Below are 5,000 nucleotides of genomic sequence, written 5' to 3' on the forward strand. Positions count from 1 at the left end.
TAAAACGCTACAAATGGCCTACAGGAGAATGTTAATGTGTAATGTACGGGATAAATCACTTAGGTAAAGGTGCTACGAAGCCTACTAGTGGATGCAAGTGAAAGGCAGCTCTATGATGCTGGTAATAAGGCTCATATCCCAGAGATAAGCGATGCAGCACACACACCAGCCATAAAATTAACACAAAAGCAAGGGGCTGTCGCTTCAGGCTCGGCGCCAAGTTTTAAAAATATCCTCAATATGGAGATTTCGTAGTGCCTCTTCCTCGGCAGTTTATTTTGCATATTACACATTAATATTGATTTCCATGTCATCTGTCACTTTTAAAATCGACGTAGATTCCATGTATAACATACTGGAGGATTTTATGGTATATGCGCCAAGCAATCGCCGAGTAAGAGACGCTACGGAATCTCTAAGGCCTATACGAGAGGTTTCGGCTGAAGATTTAATGTCGGCACAATTGCAACTCAGAGTAACATAGAAGAGAATATTAAGGTGTACCGTGCAAAATAAATCGCTGAGGAAGAAGTGTTACGGAACGATCAAAGTTAGTTGAAAATTAATCCGTAATGTCGCTAGAATGGTGGCCTTCACATCACTTTTTCCTTAGCGATTCATTTTCAAATTAGGCCTTTCTGTTGGCTTGTATGAAATTTATGCTTTGCTAATACCGCCATAGTTTGCATCAGTCGCACACAAGAGGATATTAAGGTTGAGTGTGCAAAATAGTTCGCCGAGAAGGAAATGTTACGAAATCTCCTGTATGAGAGAGTACGGCTTAAATTTAAATCTCGGCACAGTTGCCTCAGTAACCTACAATAGAATATTAAGGTGTAATGTGCACAATAAATCGCTGAGGAAGAGGTCTTACGAAGCCTCCCGAGTCGGGGTTGAAAATTAAGCAGTTATCTCGTTGAAATAGAAGGATTCTTAGCATCTTTTCCTGACTAATTTATTTTGCATATTACACCTTCCTGTCCTCTGTGACGTTATTTATATATTTTCAATACAGTCGTAGTATGTATTAACACCATATTAGAGGATGTCACGGGGTTTTTATAATATCACGGTAATTTTGAAATAAATGGTTAAATATTATTTAATTTGATAATAATATTCAATAATATTGAAGAGCAAAGACAATGATTGTCTTGCTACATCAAGCAACGATTACTTTACGCTGACTTGCTAAGATTCTCAAGAACGAGAATTTATAAACTTTCTCAACAGTACACAGCAGAGACTAATTACTCACAATTGCTGAATTACTGTACTGTTAGCCTCTGGAGAAAGTTACATCACCCCTGACAATAACTAATACTAACATCAGGTTCTTGCCGATGCTTAACTCCCAGATGGCACAACGGATATTAAGTTAAAACAACAAGACTGGTCTAAGTACCAGTTATGAAAGCAAACGTTTATGCAAGCTAGGAGCTATATGGAAAATAAGCTTAATTATGGAAAAATGAAACAAGATTTTTACTTTACATTAAGCTCGAGAAAGGAACTGTTAAATTTATTAATTACAAAAAATAAATTTAACGTTACATTTCAAATCAATGAGACGCACTCACTCACTCTCACACGAGCTAAATACTTACGTCTAAAAAAAAAAACACCTTAATTAAACTCTTATAACTAGAAAATACACAAAAGAAATACTATAGTCGATGAATGCTGCGTATCACCAGATGGGTGGGAAGACTGGACTAACTGTGAAGTGGAGTTTGGGTACTAGCTGACCTCTCACACTGCGGCACAGGACCTTCCTCCGTCACATCAAACACAAGACTGACTAAGTCGTGGGAAAGCGGAGCACTCAACCGCATATTTTAACGGTCGAATGAGCAGGGACGAACGATAAAAAACAATAGTATCGCTCAGTACAGCACTTAGTGACGTGCATTAAAAATCGGTCACTCTTTGAAAACGGTGACGAATGATTTGAAAAGTATACTCCGATAATGGAGGGAGAAACGGTTAGCTGAGCAATACACAGTGAGTTTTCCACTAATGGTTCGTGGTTTCTCACAAAAAGGAAATGTCGCGAATTGATTCGTGACATTACGCCCCTTGAAAATTAAATCTTTCTTCCTTCAGAAGAAAGATTTCAATATACATACATATACATCCTAACTCAGTCACACAAGATTCACACTGTGGTGTGTGTGCTATCCTGCTACAGGAGTATGTCGCAGTCGCCAGTGAGCGAAAAAACCTCGTATTTACGTTAATAGAAACAAGCTTGAGGGAAAAACTCCGTGACGACTGTGAAAATCCTGTACTCAGGTCAAACTGAGCGAAAGTTCGCTACATTTACATTAACAACTAATTGTTATGTGGCGTAGTGTGTGTAATACACGGTGTAGGTGTGACAGTTGTAGTGTAACTGTACCTACGTGTAAAATGACACAGTAATACAAATTTATAGTAAAATAATGATGACGAGGCAGAAGAGAAGGGGCGGCAGCATGCAACAGGAACGGCCAGCTGATCTGCACGGCAATGCTGCACCCACCAGCTACACCTGCGAAAAGAATTAAGGTGGAGCATCAAAACTGTTATTTCTGTCTCTCTCTCTCTCTGCCTAGCAATCAGTACTTGTCATTATTAACCAGGAAACGTAATTCTTGAATTCACAAATTGCTTAGAACCCTTATAGCTTACTGGTTAACGCTTATTAACTAAGAAATGTGCCAATTCTTGAATTACTCAAATCTCTTAGAACGGGCAGTTTACTAGTTAACCTAACATTATTAACCAGGAAACGTGCCAGTTCTTGAATTCACAAATTGCTTAGAACGGGCAGTTTACTGGTTAACCTAACTCTACACTTACGAGTAATACAGGAAGCTGAAAATCGCTACGCAATCTCGGGCAGGTCACGTTTTAACACCCACCGTGGGTGTGAACACTCATGTGGGTAATATGCATTCTCCGGGAATCCTCAGAGAGGCCCACAGCTCGAGACATTCCACAAGGTAATTCATACACAGCCTCGGACTGTCTCTGCAAGGTTCTCAAACTTCCCCCTTAACTTATGGTATACATGTATGTACAAGCCCTGGATATACTGTGTCCTGTAGGGCCGACGAGTGAGACGTCTGGTCTACACTTTTAACTGGGAACCAGGCTGGTCCTTGGATTACTCAAATCGCTTAGGATGCCTATTTGCGGAACCCAACATACAACAGTTGCTAGTTAGTAAGCAGTTAGTAGGCGAGACATCAGGTCTACACCCACATTACCACTACCCTGTCTCTCAACTGACTCAGAGATTACAGGTGTGGTTTCAAATGGCACAGGAAGGACATGTCCCTGATTAGTGGTGTTACTTTGACACACACCGCAGGAACGGACAAAACTATCTATGTCTCGTCCCATCCCTGGCCAGAAAAAGTCAGCTCGGATACGGCCCTGGGTCTTCCTTTTGCCCATGTGACCTCCTGAGGCTGAACAATGACCCCATTGTAACACTGCTAGGCGGCACTTGGCGGGAACGACAAACTGCAGTCGAACCTCGCCCTCGGGTGTTCGTGACTCACGGTAGAGCCGTCCTTGTTTACGAAGGAACTTGGCTCAACCTCCCCGTGAATACTTAATCACTCGACCCTTTTGTTTGTTCCGCACGGTAGCAAGTGTCGGGTCAGAATGTTGTTCTTGCACAACAAGTTGACTACACATCAGATCTTGCGGCGATTCAATGATCACTGGGGTGACACAGTCTAGAGCCTCAGTCATGGCTCGTGTTACCGCAGCAGCCGAAGTCTGAGTAGCATCATCATTGGAGCAACTATCCTTGACTCCTTGTATATTTCCAATGATGAGTTCAAATAAAGGTTCTGGTATGACAACTGCAAGTGTCATACCAGTATAAAATGGAGATGCCACCTGGATACATGCCTCAGGGAACAATCTCACTGATCCATCAATAAGGCTTGCATGGATCTGTCGACCTGTATACTGCTCAGGCCGAACTAAACTCTGCTTGACAGAGCAACCTGAGGAACCATTGTCTCTCAGGACCTTCACAGGAATGCCTCCCACAAACCCTGGCTGTACAAGGAAGGTACTGTCACCTGTGGGAGGGCCTGTGGAGGAAGCAGCTAGCCACTCATGAGGCTGCTGAATTGATGTGGCAAAAATTGTGCCTTGTGAGTTATAAGATGGAACATTGGCCATCTGTGGAGGGGGGTTCACTGTCACTGTGGGATTAGTGAACTGTGGGGAAGTACCCACACTGGTAGGGACGTGACCACCAGGCTGCTGCTGAGGAATGAAGGCTGCATTCGCTTCCTGCCTCTTTTGAGCTGGTGGTGGAAAAGTTTGTCCCGACGGTCGGTTGCGTGGCTGATACTGCTGCTGGTTAGGGTACTTGTTGTACCTCTTCCAAGCAGGCTGCTGTGTATTTTGCCCCTGGTCCTTCTGTGGTTTGCTTGGACCTTGACCATTACTCTGAGAACGGCCTTGGTGCTGGGATTCAGTCTGAGACGGCTTCCCAGACTTGGCAGTATCTTTTCTGCTCCAGGTGTTTTGCTTACGAGCTTGATACCCGTATGCAGTAAAGAATGCGTCAGCCTTCTCTACCATTTGGCTGGCATCATTCACCTGGCAGATCTTAAGCTGTGCTATGAGCTCAGCAGGCCACGACCTCTCTAGCTGTGTACGCAGCATAAGGTCAATTATCCCCTCACGCGTGGAAGGAGTTTCATCTTTTTCCATCCAGTCACCTAGGTAAGCAGTGAGACGGTCGAGGAACTGAACAGCTGTCTCCTTGTCTTGGAGACGAGCTCGCATGAACTGAGCTTTGGCGTCGTCTACTGTGAGACCATACGCCTTAATGAGTGCAGCTTTCATCACTTCATACGTGAGATTGTCTCCACGAATTCTGTGGAGAATATCGAGGGCAGGGCCCTCAAACAGGCTAAGGAACTGAAGCCGCTTAGCTGCATCATCGAGCTGGTAAAGCTGAGCCATGTCTTCAAATCGAGCTA

The sequence above is a fragment of the Coenobita brevimanus genome, chromosome 66, assembly GCF_032717465.1.
Source record: "Coenobita brevimanus isolate Jiangsu-jjx chromosome 66, ASM3271746v2, whole genome shotgun sequence".
NCBI classification, from domain to species: Eukaryota; Metazoa; Arthropoda; class Malacostraca; order Decapoda; family Coenobitidae; genus Coenobita; species Coenobita brevimanus.